Here is a 20,839-nt window from a genome sequence, read left to right as displayed (position 1 = left end):
TGGTGACATGATCTCCAATGTATAGCACATGCTGACATGATCTCCTTCTCTATCTGCATTTAGCACACCACAATAGCACTTGTCTCCCAGGCTCAAGTTAAATTAGGAAATGGGTTAAATCTATCTGCAGGGCCTTTTGTCACTGCTTCAGGCGTCTACATTAGCAGGGCAAGTTGGCTAAACGGTTGCCGCCACTTGCAAATTTGATTGCGTAATGGAGCGGGTGGATTCTGATTTCCCCATCCGCTGCGAGCTTATTTGTTTCTATGGGGATCATCACCGAGACATAACTCAATGAGTGTGATGAGCCACAGATGGAAGGCCCATTCACAACAAGATCACTATAAAGAGAACTATGAAAATATCTTTGATACTGTCTATGGCAAATGACGATAATGTTATGTTTATTGTAGCTTGCATGATGCAGTTTCAGATTTGCAAACCCTTTGAATTCAAATTTGCCACTAATGTTAAAACATTCATCAGCTGGAGAAAAATCACTCTGAAAGTGATACTACAAACATCATTCCTCTGTATCGGTTTTGTTTTAGTTCATACAGATTATATATAACGTTTTCATTTTATATGTGTGATCACCGATATTTTCTTAAATAGCCCATATTATGCAAAATTCACTTTTTCAAGTTGTTTGGACATAAATGTGTGTTGGCAGTGACCCAACAATAAAAAAATCTACCCACTCCTCCTTTTTTAATTCACATTCAATCACAATCTCATTAAACATAGTGTTTTGATTCCTTGTTAATGTGATGTCACACAAACAAAACCCATCCATGGCCACTGTCTGACTGGTTAAGCTTTTCGACACGTGTTTGTTAGCACGTTGTAACACTACTGCGGCTAAATATATCATTGTCCCAGACTGCATTCATAGGAATCAGATCTAAAGTATTTTTAACCGAAAGCAGTAGCTCATTTGTATTTAAAAGGTACACACATAAAAACAGCACTTTTTTTGCTCCCGACCAAATATGGGCATTTGGACATGTTAGAATAAATTATCTGTGGGGTATTTTGAGCTGAGACTTCACAGACACACCTGAGACTTATAGTACATCTGGGGCATAATAATGTCTGTTTAAATTTAGAATGATTTTTAATAGTTATTCACCTTGGTGTGTATAAACCTTAAAGGAAAACACCACCATTTTTTTTTATATTTTACTATGTTCTTACCTCAACTTGGACAAATTTATAAATTCCTATCTTTTATCAGTGCGTGCACAGCGCGTCGTGAATGTGTTAGCTTTTAGCCTATCCCAATTCATTCCTTAGGATCCAAACAGGGATCAATTTAGACGCCACCAAACACTTCCATGCTTTCCTTATTTAAAAACTGTTACAAGAGTAGTTACACGAGTAAGTATGGTGGCACAAAATAAAACATGGTGATTTTTTAAGCGGATAAAAAATGAGAACTATCCACTTAAAAAAAACCTTTTACTTTGTGTCACCATACTTACTTATGTATTATATATGTATAACTACTCATGTAACAGTCTTTAAAAGGGCAGTAAGTAGGATTTACTCCATCTAGTGGTGAAATTGGATTTTGCATTTAAACGAATAGTGCTCTCTAGCGCCTCGCTTTTCCAAATGCGTGTTGCAACTACGGTAGCTGTTATGTACTCTCTGATCTCCTTGTCCGTTGCAGCTGTTTCACGTGTTCTGAATAGAAACGCCTTGTGGAAACGCGTTGATAGGCTAGTGCTTTTTGTCCCTCTGTGCTATTATAGTTTATCAATATGGCAGAAGCGTCCTTGGACTTACCCGTTCAATGTAAGTAAAGAAAAGAAATTCTAAGCTTTCAAAGAAAAGTCAGATCACTGGCAGAGGTCATTTGACACCAACGAGGACATATTTATGAATAAAGACATTGATTTTGATTAATAAAACACTTAAAATCCTACTTACAGTCCCTTTAAATAGGTAAAAACATGAAAGTGTTTGGTGGTGTTGAAATATAATTTGAAGTCATTGTTTTTGTTTTGTTAATTATTATCATATGTATCTGTTCACCTAAATATGAAAGAAACAGCAAGGTAATGAAAGCTAAGCTGGAATGCATGCCTTTGTTTTTACAGGGCATATTGACCATTTGTTATCTACTCAAAGGGGGATGATCTGGGATGCGTTTACACAGACCCCATCCTGCCGTAGTGGTTATCTGATCAAAGGGGGATGATCAGGAATGCATTTACAGCTGTCCTTTCTTGCCTGACTGTAACCTCTCTTTCATGTTTATATTGTAATCTAAAGGCATTGTTTCCATCTGAAGGGACTGCCCCCTTCCAATGGCTTTAAATGTAATGCATGTATACCCAAAGTCAGACTTGGTTACTGCAGCTCCCCGAGCTCTATGCTCTGATTCCAAGAACGCTTTCTGCAATAAAGACTACTGCTCGAGGAAATCCAAGTCTCCTGGTCTTCGCTAAAAAAGTTTCCAACAGATGGTGCCGTGACCCGGATAGAGATTCTAATTTCACCAAATATCTACAAACATCACTCCAGACTGATTTTTCAGCTCAACTTTGATTTGGTGAGTGTCACTCTATCAAAAGAACCTCTACAGACCAGTACATGTGTTTAAGTGTTAACAAACAGCTGCAGGGTTCTGTTAACAAATGTTGGTTTACCCTCTGTTTAGGCAGAGAAGAATTTGTGTTATCCTCTGTTTATCAGAGAAGAAATTTTGGTTATCCTCTGTTTCAGGCAGAGAAGTTGTTTGGTTATCCTCTGTTTAGGCAGAGAAGAATTTGGTTATCCTCTGCTTCGTCAGGGAAGTACAGTAGAATTTTAAGTTAGCCTCTTTTAGGAATTTTTGGGATAACCTTTGTGTATCAGGGAAAAAGAATTTGGTTATCCTCTGCTTGGTCAGAGAAGAAGCTTGGTGTATCTTTTGTGTATCAGAGAAGGCTACAGATTAATAAGAAATAGCAAATAGGTCATCCTCTGTTTTTAGAAAAGAATTTGGGCTATCCTCTAATTTGTGGGGGAGATTAACAACAGTGGTTAAAAGAAATCCACTTAGAGGTAAAAATGGTAAAAAGGCATCCTAGACTGATTCCCACAACTGAGAAAGGTGGACTTGCAACCCCTTTATGGTCAGACAATGAGTTCAGCTCAATCCTGAATAATCACATGGATTCTATTGTGTCAGAATCAGTTAGACAGAATCTAACACAGAAATTTGGTATTGACCCAGATAGGACGTGGACTTTTGAAGAGTGTAAGAAAGTTTTGGGGGCCTGTGTTAGAAAGAACAACACAAAAGGCATTATTTACTGTTACAGAGAATACAGTTTGGCTTTAGCTGCAAAGCAAACTGAGTGTATTGCAAAACTAGAGAAGAAAATTCAAGATTTGTGTTCTCATGCTATCTCTCCTAATGAGAAGATAGGCCATGACATGTCTTCACTAGAAGACAATCAGAAACAACACTCAGATGTTCATCCTGACTTACAGTCTGTTAGACAGGAACACAGTGTTTGTGTTAATCACAGAAATAATACAATTGACAAAGCATGTGATTCAGTTAAGGTGTGTGGAGCAAGGAAAAAGGCTCAAAGTGAAAATGTTGGAACTGCATTTCCTTCAATGTCAGTAGTTCAGCTACAAGATGTAGCTCCAGAAACAATAGATAGACTTGCTGAGAGTTTGCCATCAGCATATGCTAATTTTTCTGAGTTCAGAGGAGCATTGTCCAGAAAAATCCGTTTGTATGACTTGTCTTTAGCTAACATCATGCAGCTTATGTCACAAATTTTGTCTGAATCAGAATTCAGTACTTTTGAAACTGCTATTAAAAGTTATGCGTTACAGGATGCAAATAAAGATGGGTTAAGAGAAGGAGTGTTAGCCATACTGAGGGACATTGTTGGACCAAAGGTTGATTGGACTAAGATCACTAGTTGTGTGCAAAGAAAAAATGAAACTGTGAGTGAATACACAGAAAGGTTTTGTCAGTCAGCTTCAGCATACAGTGGGATAGCAAATAATCCTGAGGATGTATTAAATAATAAGGGACCACTAGTCCGCACATGGTTTGATGGCCTTTTATCTGAATACAGAAATGCTCTGCCCTTCCTAGACCTAACATGGTCTAATGCAACTCTGAGAAGCAATTTGAACAGATTAACCACTTGGGAACGAGATTCTGATGTCATGACAAATGTCAAAATAGCAGCAGCATTGCTGAATAAGGCTAAAAAAGAAAGTGGGCCAAATAAATGTCTTAGGAGAGAAATCAAATGTCACTACTGCGGGAAGCAAGGGCATTATTTAAAAGAGTGTAGGAAAGGCAAAAAGATACTTGGAGAAATTAACAGTGTTTCTCAGCTCTTACGGAGCCTGCTTACAATACTGAAGCAGCCCCTCCCTTCTACACCTAATCTGTGGGGTAACTTGCTAAGGGTCTAATCATTAAGGCTGTGAGAAGTTATTGTTGTATTAAATTTTACAAGGATGAAATCTGGATGATGTCTACTATGACTGATGTTTCTTTAGAGGATTTTGTTGTTGTTGTTTAAGAATTTTTATTTTACAGTTCAAAAGGGGGATGAGTTTATTTAGAATTTAAGATTTTGATAGTTGATAGGGACAGACTAGAACACACGGACCAGTGAGGAGCCCAGGGCAGAACCGAATGCAATAAGCCTCGGGGGCCAAACCCTGTGGTGAAGATTCCCTCATAGGTTTTTCCCCTCATGTAGTTCATCCTCACCTCACCTGGTCCTTAGGTGTCAAACTAAAACAGACTAGGGTAAAAAGACACACTATACGATCAATGACATTTTAATGGAAGGTTTTAAAAATCTATACGATCACAATGATGTTAATGCTATACGATCACAAGGAAATTAAAACTATACGATCACAAGATGTTCAAATTTAAAATGCTTTGAATGGAATACTGCTCTTTCGTGTCTTTCTTTTTGTGTTGCAGATACTGGACATGACAGTGACACCCTGGTGTGAGTCACCCTGGAAATCCATCAGTGTGGACAAAAGAGTCATTTCACGAAGAATTTGGAGTGTCAAAAAAAAAAAAATAAACATACTGTAACATCTGAAACGACTGTTAGCAGCAAAACACAACGCATCTACATTCAAGGACTGCAGAACTTTCAGTATACAGTTTTGGTTCCAGAAAAAAAAAAACAGAATCATGATATTCTGTACCAATTCACACACGTCAAATTTGACTGTAACTTCCAATGTTACAAGACTAGAAGATGGGACATTATGTTAACCAACATATGTCAAAGAATGGACTTATGAAGGTTTATAATTAAATTATGTGAGAGTTATTTAGAACTCTCAAAGGGGGAATTGTTGAAATATAATTTGAAGTCATTGTTTTTGTTTTGTTAATTATTATCATATGTATCTGTTCACCTAAATATGAAAGAAACAGCAAGGTAATGAAAGCTAAGCTGGAATGCATGCCTTTGTTTTTACAGGGCATATTGACCATTTGTTATCTACTCAAAGGGGGATGATCTGGGATGCGTTTACACAGACCCCATCCTGCCGTAGTGGTTATCTGATCAAAGGGGGATGATCAGGAATGCATTTACAGCTGTCCTTTCTTGCCTGACTGTAACCTCTCTTTCATGTTTATATTGTAATCTAAAGGCATTGTTTCCATCTGAAGGGACTGCCCCCTTCCAATGGCTTTAAATGTAATGCATGTATACCCAAAGTCAGACTTGGTTACTGCAGCTCCCCGAGCTCTATGCTCTGATTCCAAGAACGCTTTCTGCAATAAAGACTACTGCTCGAGGAAATCCAAGTCTCCTGGTCTTCGCTAAAAAAGTTTCCAACAGAGGCTTCTATATTCACTCCTGTTTGGATCCCAAGGAATGAATAATTTGTCAAAGAACAACAGAAAATATTGGAAAACGGTGGTGTTTTCCTTAAAGCGATAGTTCGGCCAAAAACGATATTAAACCCATGATTTACTCACCCCTAAGCTGTCCGAGATGCATATGTCCATCGTTTTTCAGACAAACACTGCGCGGATTACCCTCAGAAGACCTTTGTTTATCATCCTGGAGCCGTTTGGATTTATTTTGTGAAGGATGGACGCACTTTTTTGGACTTGAAGGTCGTGGACCCCGTAACATTACATTTAATCAACTGAAAGATCTAAAACATTTTCTAAAATATCCAAAAATGTGTTTGTCTGAAAAACGATGGACATATGCAACTCGGACAGCTTGGGGGTGAGTAAATCATGGGTTTAATATCATTTTTGGCCGAACTATCCCTTTAAACCCTTTCAATTTTTTCTTTTTTTGCAAAAGTCTTTGGTCACAACCACCAGACTTGTTGTGGTAGAAGTTTTAATGTTCATCCATATTTATTTTTCAATCCATTTTATTAAGATACAAACAGAAAATATAGGAAATGTACAAAAAACTAAATGTCTTCTTTAGGCATCATCGGTGTTTAGTGTGACCTCTTGGCACTAAACACATCTTGAGTGTTTTTGAGCAGAATGAAGTAAAAAGACTAATTTCTTTAAAAATTTGAAATTAGGATTTAATTTTATTTATGTTAAAGAGATCCTGCAGTTTCCTGCTATTGCTCAAGTGGAAGAGGAGTTTACCATAAAAACTTGACACATCAGTTTACATTTTTATCAGGGACGTGCACAGGAATTTTTAGGGTCAGTTGCTCTGACCTAAATAAAGGGCACCCCCCCCCTAAATATTTTTTTAAACACGGCCCATATGAAGGATTGAGAATAACAGGGTCTTTATTAAAATCAGCAAACATGTTTGCCTAATGCCTACCAAAAAAAATTGTAGCCTAGGCTGCTTGTCTGCAAGCTGTAGCTAGCTGCTATCTGTCTGATTATTTAGGCTTAAACGTGGCAAACTCAGCCTAGATTCATGAAGATTTTAACAGAGGTGGAAAGAGTAGCCAAAAACTTTACTCAAGTAAAAGTACAAGTAACTAAATAAATAATTACTCAAGTAGAAGTAAAAAGTATGCAATGAAAATAATACTCAAGTAGCGAGTTACTAGTTACTCATGAAAAAATAAATCTAGATATACACGCGCAAACACACACACACACACACACACACACACACACACACACACACACACACACACACACACACACACACACACACACACACACACAATACAGTGCCCTCCATAAGTATCAGAACTGTAAAGACAAGATTTTTCTGTTTGCTGTGGAGACCAGAAATTGGTAAGATAAATATCAGTATGTCAGAAGTTTAGAATGTCACATTTTATTAACCTTTGTTTATGTTTCAACACATACATGCTTTAACAACAAAGAACAACAGCATTAAATGCTGACTTATGTATGTTGTACACAAATGCACATACGTGAATCAAACTGATCCTACACATTTTATGCTTTTCATGTGTAAACAATCAGGACACAGCTAAGTGACAAATTAAAAATAATTATGTGACAGATTCTGTACTTTTGTCTCATGTTCATCTTTTAATGTTTAGACATTTCTTGACTCCACAACAAACAGAAGAATACTTATGAAGGGCACATCTACAGTATGTGTAAAACTGCAACGCACACAATCAGTACAGAAAAAAGAATACAAACACAGAATAGACAAGCATTTCAAATTAACAAATTAACTCTAGTCTCAATGTTGATGTAGCTTATAGCTGAAATATCAGACAAGTAAGCTGACAACAGTTTTGCATATGTATAAAGTTAGAAATCTCCTAAGATGGTCTGAGGACATTGACAGTTTACACTTACATAAAACTGATTTTAGACAAAACTCATGTTTTCTTACGTTGTCATGTCACGTGTGTTTTGTGAGAATCACTTACATCATACAGTACAGTATACAGCGAATCAGATGTCAATCATCGATGGATTTTCTTCAATCTGTGCTACAATGCTCAGGGGCGCCGCTAGCAATTTTGGGCCCTATGAAAGAATAGGGGGTCAGGCCCCCACCATATCCATTTCGCACTAAACATACAATCCAACCTACTGTAGCTATTCAAAATCTTTGTCTGTAATTTAATAATACAGAACTATTTATTTTGCTATTGTTATGACCACAATTATCAGTATTTATAGACACCTACAATGTCTGCAGCTAAGATAATTTATTGTGCAATGTAAATTTAATTGAAAAATACAGTACATTAATCGAATATTCAGAGAAAATGCAACGTTCTTAAACATTAAAGATAAATGTGACCATGCCTGTGAAAACCCAGCTGAAGTATTTCTTTGTGGTTTACTGTTTTCCACATAAGTTCATCCTACATAATGTAAAGAACATTTTGTGAAAATATAAACTTGATATCTTTAATATTGACTGAGTAAAATCAAAGTGAAATTAATGCTTGAAATTAAACTGTGATGTTTTTTATTTCACAATAAGATTTGAGACTTCAGTCTGATTTTCACAGGCAGTCTCAGTGACATACTGTATACTTGAGCTGTTACACACACCAATAACATTGTAACATTTAAAAATGGCGAACAACAACAATGCATCTTTTCTATACAGTTACCTTATGCCTCAAATAAGACTGGGTAAAAAAATGCTTGACCAAAGCCTGTATTATAATTATTAGCATTATTTATAAAGTAAAGAACAAGTTTCACACACCAGCAGCTTCAGTAAAGCAAAAATAACGACAGATCATTGAAACTGTGAACTTGAGAAAACAGCTATACTCGTAAATGACTCTTCAGACTGTTTTTTATCAACGGGACTCTAAAATGAAATGAATGACAACTATAGCAGATTGCAACATAGATTTCCATTGATTTCTTAAACCTGTTGCAAGGTGAGAAGCTTTTATATAAATAACTGGACTAGTTTAGCCTTCAGTTTTATCACAATCAACTCGATTCACGACTGCATAAAAATACTTCCTTGGCATATTGCGTTACAAAACATTGAAGTGTGTAACCAATCGCATTTTAGTTTATGTTAATTAGATTATACGGGCTATGTTAATTAAAACAGCTTATAAGGGCTGACTTCGCGTTAGAATCATAACATAAAACAGGGAACGTAAATCCCCTTGTGTTTTTTTAAACTGAGGTGAACAGAGCGAACTTTACAGTGGAAAGAAAACTGCATTGTATTGCTCCAGCGTCACATTGTGTAAACTGCATTTATAGTAAGGAAGCGCACATATGCAGATATCATAGCAAATAGCAGTAAATACACACACCTTGTTCTCTTCTGAAGTTCACGCGCACTGGAGACCGTGGATTAAAGACGGCGCTAAAACGCAGAGTAAAGACGGGGCGGAGCTAAGAGGGCTCAGCTTAAGGGGGTTGCGTTTGCGGCACAGTCCTTGGCTGGGGCCCTCAAAAGTTCATGGGCCCTTAGAATCGTCCTAACTTTCCCCCCCCTTACGGCGCCCCTGACAATGCTTCTGGAGGTTGCACGCGTTTAACTGTGTCTGACGACGAACAGGTCGCGTGGGTACATGTGTGAAGTTTTGCTTTTAGTTAAAAGATTGGTAAATTCATTTCCACGTCACCCAAAAATGGTTATATTCTGCGTGTTTCTACATAGGTTACGAGTAAAACAGCTTCGGACGATTCCGTTTTTGCAGCGATCTGAACAATTCATTCAAACTGATTCGCGAACCAATTTAAACGTTTGGCCCATTCGCTTTGTAAAGAATCGATTCAAAAGACTCGTTTATTTGCAAAACTTTGTAAGGAATCGACTCAAACGAGTCATTAATTCGCGAATGCGCCAGAAACACAAGATAGCAATTTAAAAATAAAATACAAATTTCGTAATTAATTAAAATACAGTAACGAAGGAACGCTGCATAGTGTAAACGAAGTAAAAGTAAAAAAAAAATGTTCCACCTCGGAAGGGCAACTTGAGTCGAGAAGGGCATATGGGCAGTTGCCCGGGCAACCTGAGCAACCCCCCTGTGCACGTCCCTGATTTTTATACAGTTTTTAATACTATACACACATTTCCTGTATTTTCTGGATGAAGAGACCGATAAACAATTCTATATCATTACTATAACATTGCAAAAACAACAAATCTAATTCTGGCATGGTGGCCTAAGACTTTTGAACAGTACTGTATATACACAGCGTAAACCACTGGAAAGCGTTCTGCATTCCCTTAAGACATGCAGGTTTTTGTTATACTCACACGCATGCATGCTTTTTTCATTCAGGGGAGAAGTGAAAAGGCTCTAAGCTATATTTGAAAGCAGAGAAAAATGTCTTTGGAAGTAAAAGGAAGATCAATCTTTATCTGAGTCTCTGGGTAGAGAGAGTGTTTCTTCTAAGATAGCTGTGAGGAAATGACAGCAGAAGTGGGCGCAAACTCTTACAGATACAGAACGTCTGTAGATACCTAAGAAAGACTCAATAACAAACACTACTCAATGTCTTTACTTGCAAATTAAAACATTTTATGTCTGGCAAAGGTCATTTAAATAGCAAGGATAACACTGGGGAGGTGATGCCAAGTTTTTATATATTTTGTTTTTAACTAATGTATTATAACTACAGGTTATATTCAATATTCAGAGTTCCTTTGTTACACATTTCATATAATTACTATAGTAATTTATCCATGATTTAATGCAACTAACCCTAAACCAAACCCTATCCCATACCGTAAGTATACCTGTACACGTTGTTAACCATTTAGTACTCTGTACTTAAATGTATTAATACATTGTAGCAGAGACACATTAAATAAATGCTTTTAAAAGTATGAATCGCCTTAATATTAATGAAACCAAGAACTCTACAAGGCCCAGAATAAAATTTTTGGAATTCATTAAAATGTATCTTTGGGCCGTAATCGCTTTTGTGGATGTTTAAGACCGGACGGTAATACCCCTTAAGAATATCTTTCTTATTAGAAGCTTAGTGTGTTGACACGTCGCTTTAATCTGCCATGCCCACGTCTCCTATCTCTCTAACACTCATTACTATGGCTTCTATAAAGCACTGACCTCCCAACTGTGACTGGGAATTTAATACCGGGGACACTGGGGAAATGAATTGTAACACTCCTGATGTTGATAATAAAGTGAGCAGTAGGTGAGCGCGCGACCGCGTACGGCTGGACCGAAGTGAATCAGTGTGACCAGACTGTAATGAGTCTACTCTAACTGCTGAGGGACAGAAATATGTTGCTGCCATGGCGACGATCGCGGCGTGCATTGTGACGATGCGGTTGTTTGTGCGTTCAAAAGGAAACTATTCAAGAAATTGTTTCACGAACAGCCCAGGCGGTCTTGAGTTTTTCATTTGAGGTTTTCCACATAAATATACTGTACTGCAGTAAACCCTGGTAAAAGTTCCAAGTTATACAATATATAGTGTAAATATAGTGAATTTTACCACTGTAAATAGAAAGTATACTGTAGTATTTTATATATTTTTGACATGTTGTACATTTAACTTAAAATATTACATTTTGTACAAGAAAACAGCCCATGCTAATACATTATTAGTAGCCTATTGTAGTGTCTGGGGAGATCATGCTCATTGTTACATAGGTCTGTGGCTATACTGCACTGAAGCGGCAGATTAAGATATAAACCCAGAATTCAGCGAACGTCAAGAACAAGAAAACGGGAACAGCACTCCGACCGAAACGCGGGATTTACATACACAGAACATGTTTAAATTTTGATGCTTCTGGCCAAAAAAATACCAACTTGTTCACTTTGTCTAGTTTTAATAAGCTGCAGATTGAAGTGCTGGCTGCTCCCCGCCGTGCTGAAGACCCGCTCTGATGGAGTACTGGTGGAACATATGCACAGATATTTACGTGCAACCTATTGGAAAGCGCGGAGGAGTGATTTGGTTAGTAAAATAACGAATAATAGCTTTTAAATAGAAGAAAAAAATATTTATGTAAAGAGATATTTTAAAAAAGTGCACAACTCAAGTGGAATAAAGCTACTTTTTCCCCTTATGTGCATCCTATTGGAAAAAGTCATTAGTTGGGTTAGTAAAAGAATGAAATTATAGCTTTTAAGTACAAAAAAGTATTTATGTAAAGATATATACACTGTTAACGATTTCCCTGTATTTTTACAGTACGGTACTGGCAGCACAGTTGCCAGTAAGTTACTGTATTTTGGTTTTACAGTACTGTACTGTAATGCCATTTTACAGTACACAAACTAGTACTGTATAGTTACAAAGCAGTACTGTACTGTAATTTTACAATATTTTATTACAGTAGTCTATTTTTACAGTAATTTACTGTAATGTCTATTTTGACCCATAAATACTATTTATTACTTATTACAGTTAATACAATAATATTATATATAATAGCTAGATATTTAGGTTTAAATCTATAGTTATTAATATGGTAAAAATGCTACATTAAAACATAATGAATTAAAAGGCAATCCAAGCAATGTATGTATCAAAATTTTATTTAAAAAAAACATTTAATTGAAACAAAACATATTTAAAACAAGATTTTAAACAATAATAAACATATAAACAAGTTAAATAAAATAAAATCAACAAGTATAAACAAGTTTGGAGACCCCTGCTGTAACATATTTAACTCTGGCAAATAGAACACTGGTCCATAGTTTGAAGTTTTCAGTTTAAAGTCCATCATCGACTAAAAGGTAACATTTCACTGTGGTAAAAAGAACACTGGCCCATAGTTTTAAATATTCTACTTGAATTTCATTGAACACTAAAAATAAATTAAAAATTAAACTGTGGCAGACAGACCACAGTGGCCTTTACTTTGAAGTCGTCCATTCGAACTCAATCAGGGACTGCATGAAGCTGTTCACATGGGGGTTAATGGCCACAGCTTTTCTCTGCACCAAGTTCCTTGTCTTTTTGCTTGCTCCTTGTCTGGATGTGCACTTTTTCCCATCTTTGGAATTAATTCTATCCAGAAACCTGTTAGAAATATCATAAACATTAAGTCAACAAATATAAGATAGAAAAAGATTTTTAAAAAACTAAACTCAGCCTTGAACTTACTCCTATTCTGAAACCTTTTGCTCTTATTCTACTGTTCCACACCTAATTACATTAAAATACAGAAGATTCACTTACCGCTGAACAAACTCTTTCCTCAATGGACAGCATCCACCTGGATCCTGTCATGATTGAATGTCCTGAACAGAAAGTACAATTGTTACTGATTTGGACACAACTTTTTATTCTGAAAACAAAATCTTTTGTCAATAAAGTCCAGGGACACCTCTGCTAAATAAATACAATTATTAAATTACATTTCTTATAACCAAAGTCTGAATATTTCTGTTTGTATATTTCTACATGGCAAACTAAGACAATTGTGTACATGTTGTGTATGGTCGTGTTACAGTGTTGTGTGTGAATGAGTGAATGAGTGTATACATGGGTATTTAAAGAAACTGTAGTGGTAAAGTGCAAACTTACCGAACATAATGTGCTTGGTGTGTGTCTGGTATCACACGTTGTGCCTCCACATCTGCCTTAACTCCTGAAAAGTGCAATGACACTCAGGTAAACTACAAATAAAAAGTCAGCCAAAAAATACATGACTTGTAACTGTACATCATGTACTTGCCTGGTGCCTTTAAAGATGATCCATCTTACCCAATCCGACTTACAAGCAATGGTAAGACTGTAAAAAATACAAATGTTACAAAATCTGTTAGCCATAGAAATAAGTAGACATTGTGAAGGAAATGGTAAAAAAAATTTAGTAACACTTTACTACAATAGTTTATTCCTTAACATTTTGGTAATGCCTTAGCTAATATGAACTTTACAACATTAATAATATTTGATAATGTTCATTGTGCAGAGACAAAGTGATTGATTTAAAAATGTATTAAGTGTTTAAATCTAATATCATGCTATGCTAACAAATAAAACCTTTCTGTAAGTGTTTAGTCAGTTGTAAAACAAATATATATATATTAGTTGTTATATTATATATTACATATAAATATCTAAATAAGTCTTTTTTTATTATTATTCTATAACATCTTGTCTACAGAAAATCTCTGAAAATGTCTCGTTTAGTGCAGAAAATAGCGATTTATAGTGACAAGGTAAAAAGACTGCCCCTAATGTTTAACCCGGACCGGCTGCGGTGTAACACGCTATTTCACGCAAAGTTTTTTAACTAAGTTAGTAGCTAGCTGGCTGCTCACTTTAAAGATAAACATGATCGCCTAAATCTGAGCAATCCTGGTGATGCCAGTTTCCTACACGATGTTATTATGGATTATTTTACATCCAGAGATGAAGGATCAGATGACAGAGACGAGAAGACAAAGGTACGTAAATGCGGAGCCCATTCTCTTTTTGTGCATTGATTTGATGCGTTTTGGAAACTTATATATACAGCGTGTAATGCATCTGATGTGGTGGAAACAATATGCCATAAAAATGTATTGGACAACTTACTGGGTGTGTAAAACGCTTAAGAGAAGATATTCTCTGCTTTTGCTGATATAACGTTACCGTAATATAATAACAACAACAATAAGCGCGGCAATCCCTTTCGTTCATCTGATATTAAGATGAGCCCAGGTCTGAATGATATTTGGTCGAAGTTAAAGCTGCGATGAGTTCGATGCATGTATCCAGTTAAATATGAGGTTTCTTGTTTTCACTTCTGTGGAGGAGTTCGGTACTACAGTATGCTGTGTACGGTGTGACAAGTCCTGACTGTTTACAACCACGAGTCAGCCTTGCCAAACAGTCGAACTTAATACTTTTCTCTGACGCTAACTGAACGGATGAAACGCCGAGATAAACGACCATTATGCTGGGACCGCAAGATCGCGCTGGCGGGTGGTCTTTGTCCATTTCGTTAAAAATAGTTTCATTGTCACCACACTTTCAACACAATATAAACTCACCAAAACCCTCATAATTTAGTTAAAACAATCCTATATTCATTAATAAAGGTGTAAAGCGAGTAAAAGCAGCGGTAGACATCTGTGTGTAACGTTAGCTTACTTTCTGAGGGAGATTGAAACTTTGTTGGCGACCGTTTTTCTCTCTCATTGCACGTTTAAAACAATATTGTGACAAACTATTGACAACATTCTTAAACTAAAAATTAAGTTTTCATGAAACAGAAATATTTCAAACTTACCGAACTGCCAGAAATCAATCGTCCTCCTTCAGCTGCAGCCAGGAGTTGTGCTCTCCCTCCCTCTGTGTGATTTGACGTTGGCGCACTTTCTCTGATTATTGCAAGTACACCTGGCACATTACAGCAATGGCTACAGCAAGGTTACATCAAGACCAAAAGATACTGTAAAATTTTCCCGCTCAAACAAATTTACCCAGAATGCATTATGAACTGCAGTACTGTACTGTAATGTACACATACAGTATAGTACTGTGGATTTTTACAGTAATGTACTGCTAAATCTACAGCGACATCTAACAGTGTAGTATTAAAATAAAAAGTGCACAACTCTTCTTAAGAGGAAGTAATGAACACGGTTTCCCGCAGCACTTTCCAGTTGGGCGGCCCGCCTAAGCTGGGAAACCCTACTGCCTTAACTAGGTTGTCAAAAAAAAAATTAGCTGCACAAAAGGGCGTAAAGTGCATCTCGGAGAACAACGCGGACGCGATTCGCACCGCGAGCGTGCACGCGCGACACAGGCGGAATGAGATAAAGACGTGGTCCGTCATGTCTGGAGGATAGCCAGCTGATAAAAGTGAGAACTGTAAGTGGACTTATGCTTTGGGTTTATTTAACCCTGTTGTTGTATTAGTCAATAGTTATTGCAAATGTAAAGTTAGCTGGTGATCTTGTTGTTGGAGCAACCTGCTAGCTAGGATTCACGTGTCTGTTGATTAGATATAATTGTTGAGCACTCTTGAACACGTTATTTATGTGCATTATTTACATGCTACAGTAGTTACACTCCTTTAAGATAATGTAATTAATAGTGGGAAATAATCAGTTTTTACAATTTTTATCATCGTTCGCCAGACGTTCTCCAACATTTGCTTTAGTTTGTGTTTATTAACCCTTTAGTTTCACTTCTTCACGCAGCTATTCCTGTTAGATGTAAAAACATTTAATTCATTAATAATCTAGTATGTGTTCATTTTCTGTCATAGCATCTTCAAAATTAAGTTTTATTTGAGTGTTTTAAATAAAAATATTTAAATTTTCACCATTATGCAAATTCGCATCCCATCTTCCTCAATCGTATTGGGTTGAAGGTGTTTACATGAAGGCTTTTCAATACGACTGAGCAATCAATACAATTATTAACTGATTATTTGGTTGCCAAATTTGGTAGGCCGACCTACTGGGGCAGAAACTTTTAAAAATGTCCACATTTGTATCCAAAGAGTGTATACCGGTACTCTACTAGTACCAAAGGAACACATATCAGTACCTAAATGGTCACATCCCTATACTTCCTTCTTTAATGATGTCAGTAGAACAGTTTTTTGACTAAACTCCGCCCACAGGAATACGTCAGTCGGCAGCTAAGCTAACGGTAAGCTAAGCTGCAGTCGAATCACAACACAATAAACAAACTACACAATCAGAACGTGTTACTAATTTCTGAAGGAGGGACTTCATAGGACAAGGAAGACATCAGCCCGTTTTAGGACAGTAAAAACAGCGCTATACAGATAAGTAAGCTGTGTGAAAAATACCGCATTTTTTTACACATGAAATATGAACACACGTTATATTGCGCACTGTAAACACAATCAAAGCTTCAAAAACACAGAAAGAATGGGACCTTTAACACAAATAAGCCACTTTGATGCAGCTGTATGCAAATTAAAAAACAATTCTATTAATACACATAAATAGCCTTCACACCTTCAGGACAGATCTCCCATCTGGTGGATCTTCCAACCTTATGTCTATTATGTTCTAAATATGTCAAGAGACTAACATCTCCCACTGATGTCGTAGGCCGAGGCTACAGTTCATGTAGGAGATGAGCCAAACTTACAATCTATTGGTAATTCATTTTACACCAGAGCTCCTGTTGGCGGTGAGTGCCAGGAACGTCTCTTTGATGTTTATCCAATACAGAGAAACATAATCTGCTCCAATCACAGTCAAAACAACCAAAACGCACGAAGACAGAAAAACAGCTATGCCTGCATCTGAAGAGCGTTTCATTGCATGAGTGTAGCTAATGTAGTTTCCTACTGAGATTAAATATTATATAATAAATCACATTAAAGGGATAGTTCACCCAGAAATGAAAATTTTGTCAACATTTACTCACTCTCATGTTGTTACAAACCTGTATAAAATGTTTTTTTCTGATGAACACAACGGAAGATATTTTGAAGAATGTTTGATACCAAAATGATCAAAACTTTCATCGTATTCTTTTATCCTACTATGGATGTTTATCAATTCACAAGTAGTCAATATTACAAAATCCTATAGACTGCAGAATACTCTTTATATTAAAAAAGTGTAGTAATTATTACTTAAATACAGTATACTACAGAATTATATTGTTACTATAGTAACTACTAAACTATACTACAGTATTTATAGCAGTTTATCAATTCACCATAGTTAACAGCGTAGTAATTACTGTAATACAGTATACTACTATTTACTGCAGTTTACTATAGTAACTACCAAACTATACTACAGTATTTATAGCAGTTTATCAATTCATCATGGTTAACAGCGTAGTAATTACTGTAATACAGTATACTACTATTTACCATAGTTTACTATAGTAACTACCAAACTATACTACAGTATTTATAGCAGTATATCAATTCACCATAGTTATCAGCGTAGTAATCACTGTAATACAATAATACAGTACATGTATACTACTATTTACTGCAGTTTACTATAGTATCTTCTAAAGTATTTACAGCAGTTTATCAATTCACCATAGTTAACAGCATAGTAATTACTGTAATACAATAATACAGTATACTACTATTTACTACAGTTTACTATAGTAACTACTAAAGTATACTACAGTCATTTTCATGAAATACAGCAAACTCTTTGTTCACTCCTTAACACATGCATCAGAAAACAAGATGCAAGACGCCTGTTGTCATGGCAACAGCATACACAGGACACACAGTCAGACATCTTTGGTGAGCTAGCTCTGTTTTCTCAGAGGTCCTGTAGTAGTCAACAGGTAGAGTGTAGTGCTAGCTACACCAAGGTCATGGGTTTGTCAGGAAACACACTGATGGATGAAAATATACACACTTAGAACGAATGTGTTAAAAACAACACATTAGTGAATCCACCCATCTCTGTGTTATTATTCAAACAACACATTTTGTGTTACTTTTAACACAACTTGTGTTTTATTTTAACACAAAATCAACACAAAATGACATACAATGTGTTAAAATTACACATAATGTGTTAAAAGCTTAACAAACAAAGATGTGTAAAAAATTAACACATACTTTCTAAGAGTGCACTTTGAATGCAAATGTGAAAATATAAGAAGCAGAAGACGCATTTGTCTGTATCTTTGCTACCTTATCTGAATGCAAAAATTTTCAGTTACGGGCTTCATCTAGTTTCACAAATCTTCTCCGAGGCCATACGAACCATCACTGAACCGGACTCGATGTAGACGGCTAATTACACAGAACCCAATCCAACCCCAATGAGATCCCATTTTCCGGCCAGCACATTTCAAAGCAGACCAGCAAAGAAGAGAGAAATTGACCACACGCTGCAATTCGATGGACATTTATCTGCTTTTTGGTCGTTCTCAATGCTTCTTGTAAGAAAACAGTTTTGCATTTTATTTTTACTTTTACAATAAAAAATGGTTAGGACTTTTAATTACACAGTTACTCCTCACAGATGCTGAACTCTCACTTACTGGCTAGTTTACAGACAGCTAAATGGAAATGAATATGTGTAAACGTCAATTCATAAAATTGTCAAGTTTGTCCCTGTTTAGTCTGAAAGCATGACAAAATGTTTTCTGTACGCATAAAACACCCTGACAGAACCATTTCACATATCGACTGCCGTCGGAAGATAAAGAGCGCTCTGTAAATAAGATATTACTCCGTGGACTGAAAGATTTCCTCAGACAACTTTTAAAATGAGTCCCTATTATCAGCATTTGATATGCCCAGGCAGAGATAAACGAAACACTAGCAATCTCATGAATACATTCAGATTTGCTAAGATCTCAGACTGAGAAACCTTGGCTTTATTTGGCCCAGTTTAGATTGTCATAAAATCCAACAATGTAAAAAGACGGTAACAACTATTAAAACTTCTGAAACATTCAAGGAATAGTTCACACTATAAATAAACTTTTGCTATTATTTACACATCCTCATATCATTCAGCATGCAACTTTTTATGTGGAAACTTTCAAACAACAATGACTAGTGCTGATACCATGCATCAAAAATAGCCCTCTAAACGTAGGGTTTATCTGGCCCAGATTAGATCATTATAATAATAAAATATACATAACTATATTATCAGTGGTGTATAAAGACTTTACCTAATGAACTGTATGGTTTTTATTACTTTAGAATGAGCCGTTTTTATCTTACAGTACATGAAAGTTGCCGCCATGTTTCTACAGTAGCCCTAAACGAACAAACTGCTTTATAAAGCGCGTTTTGTCAAAATGTTGTCTCAGACGATGACGTGTTTGTTCTGTGGCGGCTACCGTAGCTTCACTATGCGTTTCACAAGCGAGGGGTGAGCTGTGGACTTATGCAGGGTTCACACCAGACGCCGTAGAGGTGGCAAGCGTGAGTGATTTACATGTAAAGTCAATGCAAAGACGCGATTAGCCATCCTGCAGCGCGGTATGCATGTTAGGCGCTGCGCGAATTACGCAGAAGGCGAATTAAGCGTTGCAGCAGGAAATGTGCGAGTTGAGATATTTTTTAATTATGCAGATTTCCGCGCCATGTTAACCAATCAAGACCTTGCTTCAGTAGGGACGTGATTACAGGAAGCGAGCTGAGTCTCAGCGGAGTCGCAGAAGCCCCTCCCATGGCGCAAATTTCTGCGCGAATGTCTCGAATGACTAGAATAATTCCACGCGCGATTGAAGCGAGTAAACTCAAATGTTCAAGCATTCAACTTCGCACAAATAGCACGTTTTTGCCGCCTCTACCGCGGCTGGTGTGAATGCACCATGAGAGGTTGGTTGCAATTCACAGTCTCACCAATAGATGCCGCTACAAATCTACACAGTGGATCTTTACAAGGTTCAATAAAGTAGTACACAGAAAAATTTAAATTCGGTCATTATTTAAATACCCTCATATTGTTCTGCATGTTATTTTTGTATGGAACAAAGAGGGATATTTTAACAAAGTGTTACGCAACAATTAACTATACAATGACCAAAGTTATGAAGCATCAAAGAAGACAAAAATATTTTTTTTTAAACTGTTTTAAAATTTCATAACAATATTTACAATCCAGCTCTGAAACTGCATTCGCATCAGGTTTGACATCACTGATACCAAACGCCATTGGTTCTCAGTCTGTTTCTCATACAGAGCTATCATAAGGTTTAAGACCTGAAATGAAGTGCACAAGTCATCTATCAGCCCCATAGGGATGAATAAAGTGATTTGAATTGAATTGAACTGTCTTTGAACAACAAGGGGGGGGATAAATAATGGAAGGTTTCTTTAACAAAAAGCATTATTAATAATATCCATATAAAGCCGAAAGAGGTTTAACAAATCACAGTTACAAGGTCAGCTCACTTGAAAACATAAAAATAAACCATTTTCTTTATCAATAAAACACATCCCGTTAAATGGGATATAAATTTGTGTTATATGAGGCTTCAGCGAGC

At 36.5% G+C, this 20,839-nt stretch overlaps 1 protein-coding gene and 1 long non-coding RNA gene across 3 annotated transcripts in view; both read right to left on the bottom strand.

Moving 5' to 3' along the window:
- Positions 1-20,839, bottom strand: part of immp2l (inner mitochondrial membrane peptidase subunit 2) — a 107,600-nt gene that overhangs the window by 71,279 nt on the left and 15,482 nt on the right. The gene's annotated exons all lie outside the window — the stretch shown is intronic.
- On the bottom strand, positions 12,315-15,453 carry LOC135781458 (uncharacterized). The gene is made up of 5 exons (XR_010545165.2): positions 15,147-15,453; positions 13,602-13,658; positions 13,451-13,514; positions 13,103-13,164; positions 12,315-12,943 (listed from the first exon to the last, which is right to left on the bottom strand). It is a non-coding gene; the product is annotated as an uncharacterized lncRNA (long non-coding RNA).

The sequence above is a fragment of the Paramisgurnus dabryanus genome, chromosome 23, assembly GCF_030506205.2.
Source record: "Paramisgurnus dabryanus chromosome 23, PD_genome_1.1, whole genome shotgun sequence".
NCBI classification, from domain to species: Eukaryota; Metazoa; Chordata; class Actinopteri; order Cypriniformes; family Cobitidae; genus Paramisgurnus; species Paramisgurnus dabryanus.
This window is presented reverse-complemented; position numbering and strand designations above follow the sequence as displayed.